The following is a 17,319-nucleotide window of genomic DNA, read 5'->3' on the forward strand; positions in this document are numbered from 1 at the left end:
GTCCATAACAGAAATTGTTTTCAAGGACAGCAACCAAGCACTGAGGAAATACTTGAACAGTTTGCAACCTGAGTCATGTTACTTGATATCTTCTCTTCAGTGTGTATTAACTTTTGAGAGCTGGTTAAAAATCTCTGCTAATAATATTTCAACAGACCTGTAAGGAAATACATAAGGAATGTGGTATGAGCTGTGTTTTGTAGTTTTTCCTTAAATTAATTTTTGAAAATGAATGCAAAAATGATGAAGATACCTTGCAGAAGTAGACGGAGCATGGCATGTTAATTCATTTTATTCAGGGTGATGATAATTTCTAATGAAATTAGGCAGGAGAGCAAGACCCTATCAATTAGTCCTAATACAGCATTAAGTATTGCTTCTCCCATGTTGCTGTTCCTTCTGGAATATATGTGGGTGGCTGACACCCTGATGCTGCTGCTTGCTTAGGTGCTTTCTGGAAGAGCCGCTGAAGGAGCTGCATGTTCTCAGTGCTCAGGGAAAGTGCTCTCTTCTGCAAAAGTAAAGTAGGGGTAACACCATTGCATAACCCCCTCCGTGTTTCCCCTCCTGGGCAGTGGTGAGGTGAGGGTGCTGAGCACAGGGCTTGCTGTGGCTGCCTGGGCTGTGTTCCTGGCTGGCGGTGGTGGCTGAACTGGGAGCACCGAGTCCACAGCTGTGTGAGACTGCATTTTTGCCTAAAGAGGGAATCGGCAAAATATGAAGTGGCTTTGCAAATCAAGCAATTGATGTGGAATTTCCCATGCCAGGGTTGTGCCATATGGCAGGTTCGGGGGGCTGGGTACCAACCAAAGCAGATTCATCTGCAGGTTGTGTGTTTTTTTTGTTTTTTTTTTTTCTTTAATGAATCAGTTCTGTCTCTCTCAAGCTTTATGTTATTGCTTATTTCCCCAAGTGCAGAAAGCAAATACTGTTAGCTCCAGTATCTGGTTAGTAATCTAATATACTGAATTTCAAGGCTTTAATCAGCCCTAAGTGTAGAGTAACCTCCTTTAGCAAGAATAGTCACAGTACAGAGTAAACAGCATAATCTCCCCACGCTGAGTGTATCTCCCTTGTTTTGCCTTGCAGTCATTACATGCAAAAAGAAAGGGAAAAAACCTCAATAAGTTAAACAATAGCCTTAACACCTGCGAAGTTAAGAAATGGTAAATAGCAATTATAACTTTAAAAGGATGTTTTTTACTGTGGCATTTGAAAATGAACATTTAAAAGGAAACAAAACTTACTGTGTAGTAATGGAAACAGAATTTAGTAAGACAGCACTGCAGTACCTGTAACCTTGATGAAGTAGGCAGAAGCAGATGCAGTGCATCCTTCCCTCACCATCTTGCTTAATGCAGTGCCTGGTGTCAGTGCGACTGTAAAATTAATTCAGAATTTGGGACCTTTTTTCTCCAAATCTATTGGTGCCACAGCAGCAGGTGGCATCGACCTACTGGGGACTCAGCAGAGTATGGAATAGCCAGATGAAGATGGGGAGAAAAGATATCATAGAATTTTGAATGGCAGCTGTCAAATGTGCAACTGAGACCAATCTCTGTTTAATATGCCTCAAGAGAAGAGAAATTCCTTGGTGACATTTAGTTATGTCTCCAAAGGTGGTAGAGGTTAGGTTTTTTGGAGACCACTTCTCTGAAGTGCCACAGCATAAGTATTCAAGTCTCTTTCCTCCCAAGAGACTCTGGGCATCTTGTTGAAATACCAAGGAAGGAAAAGTAGAAAGACATAAAAAGGTCGTTAGAAAAATTTAAGAAAGTGGCATTTAGCAACTGTAACGGACTTGCGTCAGATGCAGTGCTAGCCTTTACACTAATTGTTGCACGTAAAGATCACCGGGGATGTTTATTAGAGGACATGTCAGTAGAAATGTTGCAATTCTCATTTGTCAATAGACTTTACTAAGGGGCTATTCATTGAGTAAAACACAGGATGCAATACATCCCTCTTATGTTGCAAGATTGCTAGAGAAAATGAATTCCTTGAAATTGTAACAGGAATAGGTAGCATCTCTGACTTAATTGCCAGAAGTGCCCATGGGGAGAAACCTCTGAAGAAAGAAGAATTTTCTTCATTAGTGCTTGTGTGGTGTTTCTAGAAATGCGGGAGCTGAGGGATTTCCCTGACAAGCCTCTGCTGCTTGGTGCTGTTGCCGAGTGCCTTCTCACAGAACTGGTGAAATTTGCTGACTTGCAGATCTGTGCATTATGAAGGGGCATCTTAATTAGCAGCTCCTGGGGAACAGCAGCTCACCCCAGCTGATGCTGAAGGTGTGCTGAGAGCAGCTGTGGGCTGTGTGGAGTCAGGACTCCATCTCCAGGAGGGGGCATGGGTCCTCCCATTCTGCTCCTGACCTTCTGAAACGGCAAAAAGCCGCAAGCTGCCTATACTGGAGATTTCTTGTTCCTGGGTTTGGTTGGTTTGCTGGCAGAATAACCTTACTGTTGAACTTTGGGGATGGGTGGCTTTTTGGAAACAAAACAAACAGATATTAAAAGAAATTTAGGGCTTTTGAAAATTAGTGGTTTAGTGTAACCACCTCCCCACCCCCCAACACACACAGAGTCAAGGCTGTGTATTGAGGGAGGGATATTCCCGTATGGGATTATTCCCTGGTGTTAATGTGCTGACTGGCTGCAAGGAAAGCTTGTTAAGAGGATTTTTCCCGAGTTCCTCCAGGTCTCCTCATTACCCTATTTGATGCGGGCAGATCTTGTATGAAGGCAAATGTACCTTCAGTGCTTAGGAAGTGCTGGTATCTGTTGAACTAATGAATTAAATTACTGCCATGAAGCTTGTTTCACCTTGTGATGTGCATGTTTAATTTTTTGACAGGTTTTGATAGGAAGTACAACATTTAAGTGTCTGTATATTCATAGCATATGGTTCAATGAACTGATCTTTATGTATTCATGCCTTATAAATGGCTTTGAATGCATATCTAACAAGGGACTGTATTAGGCATAATAGGATAGGTACAGCAAAAAGGAGAATGTTTCAATTGGCATCTAAAAGGCATCAGTTTCTGTGTGGGATGACAGTGTGAAAGTGCCTCTTAGAATAACCCATGGAAAATGCAAGAGATGAGTTAAATGTGAACCCAGGAGGAAGGTCTTGAAGATTGTGCTTGCAGCAAAAATCTTATCAATTGAGAACAGAAAGCGAAACAATGGTAAAGCCTACCAGCTAAGTAGGTCACCAGTTAACAAGACAGTGACTCACGCAGAGAGGGAGAATTTAATTTTTAAACACAAGTCCTGAATTTGCTTGAAATAAAATGTATATATAAATTTAGCAGCTGGTCAAATAAGATAAAAATATTTTTTTATATTTTGTTCTACTGTTTGCAATTTTTATTATATTTACTTATACAATGCTTTAATAACTTCTAAGATTTAAGTCTTGATTATATATGAATTCTTTGTGTTGCTGCTGTTCTTACATACCCAGCTCAGGGCTCACGTGAACCAGTAGCTACTGGAACAGAGGGAGCTGTTCCAGGTGGTGTGGTGATACACACACAGCCTTGCAATTTAAATCACTTAGTAAGTGAGCAAGTGTTTGGCCCTGAGAAGAGATGCATCGTTTTTCTGTTAGTATTGGTCTGTATCATTCTTTGGACTAAAATTTCTGGGAAAGTGGACTGGTCTGTGTCTGCGCCACTGCCCTTACCAGGTGTCATGCAAGTGTGAAAAAGCAGGTCCAGCTGGCCTCTGCCCTGCAGCTTGGCGCTGCGCCCACCAGCTGGATGAATGCCAAAATGCTCACTTCTCTTTTCATATAGTTATGTGAAGTTGATACGTTCAAGCTCTTTGTGTCCTATCTTTTCATAGAGGTAATATAAAAATATATGTGTGTATGAAAAACATGATATATAAAACCATTGATGGATTGCCAGAAAATGTGGCTGCTGTATCAATTTAATTGGTATATCCTTTACATAGCTTAAAGGATGCATAAAGTGTAACTAAGGTGACATAATTCAGATCAATGCTTTCCTAACATCTGTTATATATGAACAGTCCATATTTTAATGCATTGCTCTTTCTCCAAGAACAGCTGTGTTCACTGGAACCCCAGTTAAAATCTTTCTGTGGTTATAATTAGTATTTTATCTTATTGATTAATGGAGAGGGATCTATAAGGCATATCTTAAAATCATTTAGCAATAAAACATTGGGTAATAATAGTGCCTTTGTAATATTTTTAATAATGACACAAAGAACTTACTCTTTCTTCTCAGATGTTAACACCAGATTTATGTGAGAGGGAAATTCATTGCGGATCTATCTAGCTGCAGCCCGCACTTGTGGTAGTCCCTTAGCTGAGCTCGTTGCAGCTAAGGCTTCAGTTCTGGGAGGCAGCGCTTCATAATGATGATAAACCATTAAGATATGGTATCTAACCCTACCATTTTCTTTCATCTCCTGCATGATTTTCTGTTAGTGGAAAAATACCATCCAATTTTCATGCCTGTAACTTTTTTCATAGAGCAGCTTTTTTTCTATAGTATTATTTTTAACTGTTGGTTATATCTGCTAGTTAGCAGAGGGTCTGAAACAGTCCTTCAGTCTAAAGACATGGGCAACAAATGGGCTAGAAACAGGCAGAGAAGGGAAGTTGTTGCCCAGAGGAGAGTACCCTGGTGCCTATTTGTCAGGTGTACTGTTTTAAAATTAAGTGCACTAAATGGAGGATGCTCTTCTTTGGGTCTACGGAATTATGTATCTTGTTATTTTTTTGGTGCCAAGCTGAGCTGAATTAAGCCTACATCATCCCCTCTTAAACAGAATATAAAATGTCCACGTGAAACTGTGCATCGATTTAATTGGAACAGCTCTTCCGCGCTGTTGAATTCTAAATTGCAGCCAGTGACTAAAGGTGCAATTCTTGCTGTTGTACTTAGTCTGCTGCGTTATCCAGACCAACTCATTCTCATGAGGTTTTTAAAAGCATCCTTGAGAGATGAGCAGAGATTCTACACAGGGAAAGGAATTCAACTGGCAGTAAAATGTTTTATGTCTGGAAAATGTTTGAAAAGAGAGATTTGAACCCTCACCACACTTTGTTAGTGGTTGGCAAAAGAGATCTCTGCTGAAGGAATTTTTCAGATAAGAAATGGAACAGGAAGCAGGAGAATGTTTTAAACAAAAGCAGAGTAATTTTTGTAAAAATTCACACAATTTTGCATGCAAGCAGCTTCTCATTTGCACCTTTCCAATCAAAACCATCTGTCCTGTATTAGCCAGTCCATGGGCAGATGCTCCATTTGTCTTCCTAGCACATGGCAATGCCAGGCTTTCTGAAATGACAGGCTTCTTTTAGTACTGATCTCTCGATTGCTTTTTCTCCATTGCACCTACGCTGTCTGATCGTGGTTAGTGCCTGCCACCACCATAGCAGTTTTTCAGTTTAGTCTGTCTTGCAGGGAGGGCCAGGCACTGTCTCTTCTCATGTACATGTGACAGGCAGTGGGGAGTGCCCTGTTCTAACCCGAGAATCCCTGCTCCATGGAGCCACACCTGCCTGTCTCCACTTGAGAGATGATGCTTCTTTGGACCATTGCAAAGCTTTAAGACAGGGACACACGCGTGCACACACGCACGCGACTGACTGCATTCATACCTGGTAGATATTTTTGTAGTACATGCTTTTAGGCATTGGGCAAAAATAATGAAAATGCTTATGCATTTTTAGAGATTATATGATTTTTGCATTAATTAAGAATGTAAGTTTCAGACAAGCTCCTTCTTTAGATGTGAGCATTTATTAATATTTATAAAATTATTACATATTAATACATTCATAATACATAGATATGGTGCACTACCAGTTGTAATACTTTTTTTTAGAACATCATCGTAACTGTGAGGTTGTTCTTCTCTGTCCTTCTTAGTTGAAAGAGTAATCATATGGATTTATTCTCCCAATGTTTACACAAGATTTTTTTTGAAAAGCCTCCTTTTTAATTACCTTGCTAGTCTATCAATAAAAGGCTGTAGGCAATATACAACTACTTGCAGCTGAAATTACGAACTGCAATCGGAACGCTCAAGGAGCGAAATGGCTGTTGGTAGGAATCTGACTGAATCTAATACACAACACTGGTGCTGAGAAATGTGAATGTGAGGTGTGGGCTGCTCTGGAGATGACCAGTGAAGGCTTGGAAGCCTCCTCAGAAGCACAGCAGTGTTCTGAGAGCAGTGCGGGTGCCTGAGCCACATGGCACACCGTGCCAGGAGAGCTCAGCTGTGCCCCCCCCACTCTATCCTGCTGATGGACCTGCGAAGGGCCTGCTCTGGTTCAGCTGTATCACTGGGCAGGGGCTACTACAGCATCAGGGCCAGGCGAGGGGGTGTCTAGCATGCATAGCGGAGCTCAGAGCAGAGCATGTGGTGCAGGAGAGGGGTGTCCAGCTTATAACTTTCCTGCATACCAGAAATTACTTTAAACTTGTTAGCTGGAAGTGAGTCACTTTTTCATGGAGGACAAAGAAACTTATATTTTTTCAGTTCCTCAGGAAAGCATCTGTTTTTAAAAATAAAGCAGCTAAGGTCTGGGCTTCATGTGTCACTGTTTCCATGCGTGTTTGTACTGGTGTTGGGCTAAATTTTGCCAAGCTCCTTCCTCTGCAGTAATTAGGATTCCATATTTTTTTTGAAATCTTTTTAACATTCCTCATTTCAAAGTTAATTTGCTTTCAGAACAATCCAATTAGAGGTGAATCACTCTATATATGTGCAATTCTGCACTAATTGCTTTATTTGATCATTTTATATTTATAAGGTAAATGTCTTATTTTCTTTAGAAGGGAGCTATCATTGCCTCCCACCTATTGCATCTCAAGGTCTTTTCCATTTTGTGGTTGGCTATTAGCAATAAAGAATAATGTTATTACATGGTTGTTCAGAGAATTATGTAATTTGCAAAAGAATCACACTAAGAAGCCATTATGTACTGTTTCAAGGGAGGCTGTGTGGAGGGCTTGGGAGACCAGTGTGGGGGAGCCATGCTTGTCCTGTTTGACATCATGGGTGTGGGAGCTCAGATCCTGCTGCGGTACCTGCTGGATCAAAGCCCTGGTCCAGGAGATGAGAAAAATAATTCAGTCATTTGAGACTGGTGTCTGTGGCACTGCTGAGAGATCTGATACCTCTTCCTGTCCCCAAGTACTCAGTGTTCCTGCTAAACTTTAAATGCATACATGATCCCATGTCCTAGACTGAATTATTTTTCTGGATTTAAATACGTATCTCCTAGTTTTGCAGAAAAGATACATAAATTGTGAAGGGTAAGCCCCTTTTTTCTGTTACATGGGTTTAGGATTAATTCTGAATTGGTCCACAGTGGTCTTAATATTTTGAAGTTATTTTTATTTTTTGCTATTAGCATATGTTGGCAAGAATAAGCTTGCAACCAGGCCTGGTTTTCAGTCAGCCGCACAGTGTGACAGTTCCAGCTCTAAATGTTCACAGCATGTTCTTTAGGCTGTGTTAATATACATCAATTCTCACAGACAAATTAACACAGAACATTTGCAGTCAGAATGTTTATTAGCTGGGTCAGCTGCACTAATCTTACTGTAACTGTGATTTTATGTAAACCTTTCCTCTGACTCCTACTTTTTTGTTTGGAGGGGGTAATTCTGACCATAAGCCCACACCTTTCTCCCAAATCTATCATACCAGAAAAAGAGCAAGCATGCTTTAAGTCCAGATATAGGAATAGAGAAAATCTAGAATTTTGAGCAGTGGGGATAAAAGTTGAGCAGAGTGGGTAAAATGCCACATTGACTAGTGAAAGCAGCAAATGAGCCAGCCCTGGCAAGAGTCAGATGAATATGCCAAGCTACATTCATGTGGCATTAGAAATACCTATTCCTTAAAAGATAACACAACAGAAGAGGATACCATTTTTTGAAGCCCGCAGCAGATTTTCATGGGAGATAAAGTTCTGGCTTTGTAAAATTAAATGAATAAATAAATATTTAGGTAAATTTTCTGGTGGTATTTGCAACATTGACACTTGAACTTCTGGTTTATTTATAATTTCAAGGATACTGTAGCCAAATTAGTAATATAAAAATTGCCGCCATCTAACATTTCAAAGTTACAGACAGCACTATCCATCTCCAGCAGAATCCCATCTAACAAACCAGCAGCAAGAAAAGAAATTGGCACAAATTCAATTCATTCAGGCTGAAAATAAGATTGAGAAATACCATCACCTTAATTCATTATTATTTTCACTATGTGAATTGTAATCTTGTTATTATCCTTTATGCCATCCTTAAGATAATTCTATTCTCTGGAGAGTTTAAGATATCTCTTGCCAGGTAGCAATGCTAGAAATATGTTATATATCAGCACACTGAGCACTGTGCGATAATTACAGGGGACATACAATCTCATTAAAAAACCCAGAGAGCACCTGTATAACCAGGAAGGTGCTGTGCTCGTTATGCCACATGGCAACTACTAATGTTGTTGTTATACAGGTGTGTATTAGATTAAACTGTTTGCTCATTTCATTATGCATTTCCCTGGTAATCATAACTACAGGCACAGAAAGCTCCTGGGATACAACCAGGCTGTAAGAAAGTACTGAAAAGCACTTCCTTACCACCAGCTGCGTTTGAAATAAGATGCTTTTGTGAGTAATTTCCAAACCCACTGGACCAAACAGCCAAATGGTGAGACCCCTGAGCCCACAGAACAGGGAAAGCCTGAGAAATGTGTTGCAAACTTTTCTTCTTTTGTGCTTGCTCCAGCAAAGCAGCATATATCTAACTGGAGAGGCTGGTTCTGAGTCCCTGCTGCGGGGACTAAAAGCTGGGCCCATTCCCTTTGGTGTTCAGAGGTGGGGAATGGCAGGCCCTATGTAAGGAGCAGTTTCGGTTAAGCAGAGTGGGTTCCTATGTTAGAGATGATGAAAAAAGGAGATGCTTTGTAAAATGACCTTCCTGGAGCTGAAAAACTCCTCGCAGGCAGGAGCAGGGGTGTGGGGACCAGGTGGGCAGGGAGACAGGCTAGGAAGAGCTGACCAAACCCCAGCCCTAGGTCCCAGCCTGCAAGTACAAATTAAACCTTCCTTCTTCACGGCCAGAACAATGTCAAAGGCAAAGTGCTTCTGTCAGCCTGGGGTGAACGTTTCAGCTGTGGGGTGGAAGGGTAGCTGCTGCCCAGCACGGGCTCTGTGCTCTGCTTGTGCCACGGCCCATTGCCAAGCCTGGTCCTCTCCCTCTGCCCTCCCTCATGGCCACCAAAAAGCAAAGTCTGGGGGAGCAGGAGCATGGGTGGGCAGAGCTGTTTGCTCCTCTGGAGTGGTGGAAGCCATGTGCCCGGCAGGAGCTGGGCTGGCAGCGGAGGTGCCTGCCTGCCTGCCTCTGCCTTCATCATATCAGACAGCTTTGTCCTGGCTTAGTAATCAGAGGTACTGGGGTGAGGCAAGGTTTGACAGTGTGATGAAGAACACATGCTGATGTGTAGGACAAATTGCTGTAGCAAAGCGGTGGTAATGGCTTGTAATGCAGAGGGAAAATAAAACAAACACCACCTAGAAGGTGCAGGCAGGGCAGGTGTTCCTGCAGCCACAGGCTGAGACCCTGTGGGTGCTGCTCCTGTGGCTGCCCTGGGTCCCCACCAACTGCCGGACCCTTGGCAACCAAGAAACTCCTACATCATCTAGAAGGCTATAAAAATACATGATGGGGAATATTTGTAAGAGCATCAATCTTCATGAGTGAGGAGAGGATGGAGTAGGGGAGCCACAAGTGAGTTATCCTGTCACTCCTGACAAATGAAGATAAATTGTGTGACACTGGCTATTTATTTATACACTTTGCTGGGTATGCATATCGGTATGAGCAGGAGAAACAGCATTATGTCACATATGTAATTCTGTGCTACCAAGGGCTTTTGTAAGGGTGAGTTTTGGGTGGCTATTACTGCATATGGTCAAGAGTCAATGATTTTGTCTCCACAGAAAGCTTCAGATAGCAAGTTTCTCATTAGCAGGTGAGGGAGGGCAGTGGCTGGAAACAGGCTCTGTAGCTACAGTGGTGTTTTCCATCCCCTGGGGGAACCTTGTGCTGGTCAGGGGGGAAGCTCTGTGCCCTCCTGTGAGGCTGGAGCACAAAACTGTTAGGCAGAAGTTTAAAACTTTTCTACAAGAAAATCTAAAAACAGGGGGTGAGCCAGTATTCCCATCTTTGAAAAACAAGCAGTGGGTGAGAAAGGGGTGGCATATTGTAGAGATACTGCTTTTTCTTTATTAACCGGCTTGCATGCACGTTTCTTTGTATTGGTTTGCACTTTACTGGGCCCTGGGCAGGGGAAGGATAGTATTTGCAAACACTGCACTGATGTACAGAATTCAACACCTTCCAGTTCACAGATACTCTGCCTGGTGACAATACATCACTTGTATGTAAAAATGAGTAGGTGGGAGAAGCTCTTTTTGAATTGATACTGTACTTGCTTGTGTAAGGAGGAGTTCTGAAGACAGAACAAGCACGGGTTTCTGCTGGGGACAGGCTCAGGGCAGAGCAGCGTGACTCTGTTAGAGGAGCTGAGCAGCCCCAGAAATGCAGTAGAGAGCTGATGGCCGAGCTGTTTGGGTGTGCTTTGGCTGGGATTACATTTTCAGTCTCATGCTGTGTAGCGGTATGTGACACAGTTGAGGCTTTCTTCTGAGACTTACTGAGATGCTTTATAAAAATATTTCAAAGCAGGAGGAGTTGATTAGGGGAAAAATCCTCATAGTTGTACTGGAGCTGTGCTCTCATCAGAAATAAATTGAGAGTTAAACTCCTGTTGTCTTGCATCTGAGCAGATTGCTCTCTCAGAATTGTACTTGCAAGTAACACTTGTGTCTCAAATCCTGATTGTTTTCAGCAGCTGACTAGCTGGAGTATGAGCACCCATGAAAATGGTCTGCATTAGATGCTGGCAGGTTTTGAAAACTGGGCCTATAGCATTATGAAATGTTTTAATCTGCTACAGTGGCCTAGAGCTTTGTCAGTCCTGTGGTAGTGTCAAGGGGACTGATGAACCCGATGTGCTTGTGTCCGCTCTGCAGCATCAGCTCTGCTAGGCTGGGGTTAGCCATGCTCCTCAGCTGCAGGGTCTCCTTGTTATCCATGAGCATGGCTGGACTCCGTGCTATTCCCACGTTGGAATGGTGCAGCCAGCTTTGGAGAGCAGCACCCGCAACAAACAGGCTGTGGCTGGGCCTGTCAGATGGGATGTGCCCTGCAGAGCTGATGCTCACAGGATGTGTTCCTTGTCTTGTCTGGAGCATCTGGCACTTGAACTGTATCCTCCCCTAATCAGCATTTTTGAAAGCCAGCCAGCCCCATGCATGCCGAGCTGTCTGCCCTGCCCAGGTTTCAGTTTCTGTCATGCCAGGTCATTCCTGGAGCTACCCTGCAGGTATCACGAGGGACTCCTGTCCTTGCAGATAGAAGGAGCCATCAGTCACTCCAGAGCGCTGGACCCTTCCATGGCTCTGACGGAGTCTATCGATCATGCCTGCCTTGTGCACAACTGTCCTGTGAGCGCTGAGGTGCTCCGGTGCTCACTGGGTTCAGCCACCACCTCGAAGAGCTGGCAGCATGCGCTGCCTGTAGTGCGTGAAGCATTTTAACTATTGGTGGTCCTCTGTTTTCACTTGTAAGTCACTGCTCTTTCAGTGGCAGTTGCTGTTGATAACCTTCTCTGGCTGCTGTGAGACCATGTGTCACCTGCTGCCCGCTGAGCCTGTGGTACAGTGGCATCGCAGCTCTGCTGTCACCGCCAGCATATCTGGAGGAACATGGTGCTCCTGGCTGAGCTCCCTTCTGCAAGCACTGCTTTGGGGATTGTTTTTAGCTGCTGTTTGAGGGAGTCCCAGACAAGTCCCACAGGCTGAGACCGGGTCTGGGTCTGGCATTTCAGGATAGGCAGCCTGAATGCATCAACATGGACCGTGAGCAGGAGAGCACTGAGAGTTTGGAGATGAACTTAAAAACTGGTGTAAAATGCCAGTGCTGCCACAGCCTGCCTGTGGGATGCTAGGTAGGCCTTTAATTATTCCAACAAAAAATCACCTATCCATCAAATGAAATGAGAGCAAACAATAATAATCCTGATTTTGTTGAATTTGCTATTTGAAAATTTTTCTTAAGTCGTATTTGCTTGGATGGAAAACGTAGTATAATGCTTTCCCATTAAAATTTGTATTTTTTCTAAAATATAAAGAAAATATTTCCCCTCTGACTTTCCTTAGTCTTTGTTGCTCACGTGTATATATGGTCCCATGCAGTGTCTGAAAATTTTCAGCTTCCTTGGTCAAGCAAAATACGAAACTTAGAGCTAATATCATTACTGTCAATGAAGAAATAGAAAAAAAAAAAAAAGAAATAATGCTGTTTGAACTCCCAGATAATATTAATGCAAATGGGTGTAAACAGGCCAAGAGTAATTCTACATGAAAAATGAGTAAGAAAAATCAGCCTGTCAGAGGACACAACCTGAAACATCCTTCCCAAAGATATACAAGGGAATTAAAAAAAAAAAAAGCATCAGCAATTACCAAGTGTTTCTTCACTTTCTACATTACATGTCAGGATTATATGGCAGGTCTGAAGGAGATCATAGGCGACTTTTTCTAGCTGATGCTTTCTAGGATGGATCTCTTTGTTGAGATTGCAAAGATTGAAATCTGTAATTTTGAGAGATCTGTATTATTGGAACAAAGCACTGATAGAGTGTAATCCCTGATGTTTTTGTAGTGTTTGCAGCACATGTCTAATCAAGGGAGTCATGAAGATGCAAGATGTATGGGCCTTGGAGAACATCATGCACTTTGCATTATGCATCTTTATAGATGCAAATTTATTTTCAAATTAACCCTCAGCTCAGCAGAGTCCCACTAATCCTTTTACAAAGGCATGAACTACTAATCCAAGTGCTGCACTGGGCTTGCAGCTGTTTGAGCAGTTACCTAGATTAGATTTCATATTTAAAAATGAGATTTGTGTTATTTGTATCAAGAGCACAGTTTAAATAGGGGGTGACTTTTTTGCTATTCTGAAGAGGCTTCCTGGGAGAGAGCTAGTTTGAAATCTTACTTGCAAGTTCCTTCCTGAAATGGAAAGCTGTAGCAGGTGAGGTACTGTGTCCTTTGGTTTCCTGGGATGTGGATTACAGATGACTTCTTTTTATGGAACAGTGGAAAGGTGTTATGCTAATAAAGGATCCTGAGTTTCGTCTGTGACAGACTGCGAATGGGGATCAAGTAAGGGAGAGAGACTGGCGTGGTATGGGCCTGAAACGGCTAACAAGTGACACACTGGAGGAGGCGTGCACATAGCCTGGGCTGTGTCTGATGGTTCCCCATTATCTTCCATCAGTGTGTTGATAAACTGTTATCACTAAATTATACTCAGTCTAATACAAGCTTCACATCAGTCGGGTATGAAATCCATTACTGTCTGTCATACTGCTTGGCTAATGGAAGGAAACCCTGTTTTCTCCATTAGATTTTGGTTGGATCCCTTTATCTGCCCATTACGTCTCCTGTAACTCTTCCTAATGGAATCAGACTAATACAAAATGACAAAGAATCAGGAAAAACGACACTGAAATTGGGGGAGCTGTAAAAGCTTGTATTGACCCTACTTAGCCTTGTTAAGGAATGTGAAGTCTGAATTAGTTTAAAGATTTGTTTATTCAGTGACTGATCCTATGAGCTCATTTCTTTTGCTTAAAGAAAGTAATTTTTGTTTTGCAGTAAATTCAGTATGCAGAAAACTATTTACTGTGATTAATGCAATAGCTTTCCTGACCCCTTTGTCTTTATAAAAGCACATGGCATGGCTGCCTTATAATTTACTGTTGTTTTATTAATTTAATCTTGCTGTTCTTCCAGCAATCATTCCTATCAAAAAAGTGATTTGTGATCCAAACCAGCCAGCCAAAAACCCAAACCAGTTTGCAAACAACCTAACAGCAACACTAATAAGCAAAACTCTAATGCACGTAAGCACAGTCTCAGGGTGTCTGCCCTCATACCAGCCCTGCAGTCGGGGGGGTGTGGTGCTGTCAGGGGTCCTGCAGCCACCATATACACGCTGAGTCACCCTATAGCGAGAGCATCATCCGTGCGTGGAGCTGAGCTCAGCAGTGCAGAGGTGAAGTGAGCCGGACCTGGGGGCTGTTTGGGCAGCAGGACACTCAGCTGTGCCTTGACCTTTTGCAGACCAGGCGCCTGCCTGCGCAGGCAGCGTGGAGCGAAGCGGCTGCAGGCCACTGCCACTTGCTAACAGAGGTTTGAAATCCTGTCTTGCTGCAGGAGTTTCATGCGGAATGCTGTGCCAGGCAGTGCTGATTACAGATGTTCACAGGCGCTTAACGTTAGCTGCAGGAGCTGGGGCTGCTGCCTGAAGGAGGCTCTGATCTCTGAGCATTAAGGAAGGAGGCTCATCTTGGAGGGCTTGCTACGTGGCCCAGCCTTTGCTGACTGCTAGCTAATAGCACTGAAGAAGAAATGCACTGCAGGCAGCGTACGCCCTGCCGGCTTATATCTCAGCCACAGCAAAGCCTCTGATTTACTGTGAGTAATACATAAAGGGTCTCATGAAGAAACGGTTAGGGAATACTGCCTTCGGGGGAAGAGCAGGGGAAGGAACCCTGCTGCCTACTTAAAAAAAAGTACTGCCTTTTCTGGCAATCCTTGCCTTTGAATTGTGTATTTTTGTAACGTTTCTGGCTGGACATTTTAAAGATTTAGCACTCCTTTTAAAAATATTCTATGGGCACATGAGATGAGATTAGGCTGTATAATTTTCTTCCCACTCCCTATGTGCAGTCACTGAATTTGTCTTAATTTCCTGCACCAGTGCCCATGGATTGGGAGCTAGTTTCTATCACCCGTGAAGTCAGTGGCACTGTTCACAAGCTCAGGTGATTAAAATGGTCAGACTCCAGCCAGGCACAGAACAGTGCATTTTCTTACATATATTCTTGGTATAATGCAGCAGAAAGATGTGGGATTGTGAACTGATGCAGAGGGCCAGAGAATGCCTTCAGATGCCATCACCATTTTGGTCTGCAACCACATGGAAGCACGGCGAAGCAGAGCCCCGCAGAGCAGGTATCAGAAAATGGAACGGCCGGTTAATGCCTGTCCATGCTGGAGCTGGCTGCAGGGTGGTTCTGTGTGCCAGTAATGTGGTCCCCAAACTGCCCTGGGGTCTGCTCTGCTCAACCGTGTAAACGAAGACTTTTGAGTCCCACTTTTCCGCTGTTGTCACTGTTCTGTTGCAGCAGATGAATGCTTTGAAGCCCAAGAGTACTTGATTCCTTCCCAACCCAGGCCATTAGTTGAGGCTTCCTTGTACCCGTCCTCCCCTACTCCAGATCCAGCACTCCTTTCTTTTCTCCAAGTGCCCAACTGCTGTCCTTGGACACTCTTTGTCCTCCAGCAATTCTTGCAGGTGCAGGTTTCTTGACAATGGTAGTTTCATTCTGTCTCCAGTTTTTATTCTCCTTCTGTTTAGTGTTTGCAGAAAAAAAGAGACAAAAGGACTTGGCCAAATCCCAAGCAAAATCAGACGTGAGAAGAGGGCTTCATTTCCAAGCTGCACTGCTAGCTCTGAGAGTTGTTCTTGTGCTCTCACTGATACACACTTCTGACTTTAATCTGTAAGATTTGTCTGTGTGCTGGCTCTGAACTGATTGCTTTTTCTCTTGTGACTCTCTAACAATCTCTTGCTTCCTTAGCAAAAATGTAATCCTGATCAGAGTTCCCTTCTTTCTCACTTGATTAGAATTTAAAAAAGCCCCACCTGACATAATGGCACCCACCACACCCACCCTACCCCCCCAATATGTGTACTTAAGGTCTTCGTTTTATAAACCCTTTTCTCATACTCCAGTTGCATTTTTGTGGGGGCCTCCAGGGTGGTTTGCATAGGGAGTCAGAACAAGGCTCATGCAACACTTGCATACTGCTTAAATAGGTGTTTGGCATATTCATATTGTGGCTAACAGCAGGCCAGGGCTGGAGGGAGGTGGAATGTTTCCCATTGATGGAGGATCTCTGCATCCCTCTTCATCCTTGGGCTCCTCTTGCACTGAGCAGAGTCCCTTGGTCTGCCTGGGCCCTTGGAGACTGAGCCACTGTCTCCTGAGGAGCATTAGAATTGAATAGAAATAAATAAGGTAAATGAAGAGTGTTTCATGGGCAATTGAAATGTCAGCAAGGGTTACATCCTATCATTTGCTGTGCCTCAAACATCCTTTTCTAGCTGCTTCTTAATCCCCAGACAGACAAGCCACAAGTGCATCAGCTTTCTCTCCCTCTCTCCCCCCCACTCCCAGCAGCACCCACAAGGCCCTGGATTGTCACTGCTGTAACCAGTTGTACACTTTCTCCTGCTGCAGATATTAATTTTTTGTTTATAGAAAAATCCATAAAGTTTGAGTTATCAAAAGCTCTGTGCACTAGTGGGAAAGACACAAAATCAATGCTGAAATATTGCCTTATTTAATGGCTGCTGTAAATAGCTCTGTTATGATTCTTTAGTAGAGGTAAATTATGAAAGCACAAGAGAGGTCAGTTGAACGTACTTGTTTGCAGCTCACACCCCAGCAAGCTGATCCAGCTTATGTTGCCCTGTTAGGCATTAGCTGACAGAAGTTTGAGGTATCTTAGTTCATGGGTTTGCCATCACTCATGTGAGAAAACAAAGAGGAGTATGGGTTGATTCTGATGGGCTCTCACAGCGGTTCACTCTGTGTTTAGTGGTACTTCCTTGCTGCTGGAGGAGCTAAGTCTGTTCCCTCCTGCTGGGATGCTGCTAGTGCCAGCCGTGTCTTCTCTCTGGGCCCTGCAGGAGCAGAGGGCACGGCTGGCACAGCCCGCTCCTGCTCTGCGGGACCTGCTCCCAGCTGCGTCGCAGGGTTTTCTCTTTTCTGGGGGGGGAGCACAGCCCTGGGAAGGAATTACATCTCATGTTTCTTCTTTCTCCTTTTCTTAAGGCATGGTTTTAGAAACAGGCTTGTAAACGAGGTTTATAAATGAGGCTTTTAAAGGATTTTAAATACCTATAATTTTTAATGGTTTATTTCTATGCCATTGAATGTAATTATCTCCAGTAGAAGTTCTCTCTAGGATATATTTAGGCACTTTGGGAAACCCTGGCATCTCCCCCACATTCCTGGAAAGCCAAGTCCTGGATTGGGGTTACTGTGGTAACCCAGCTGCGTTTCCACCAGCAACAATAATCACTATGGATGAGAAAAAAATAGTATTCTA

This window comes from Falco cherrug, chromosome 3 (genome assembly GCF_023634085.1).
Source record: "Falco cherrug isolate bFalChe1 chromosome 3, bFalChe1.pri, whole genome shotgun sequence".
Taxonomy (NCBI): Eukaryota; Metazoa; Chordata; class Aves; order Falconiformes; family Falconidae; genus Falco; species Falco cherrug.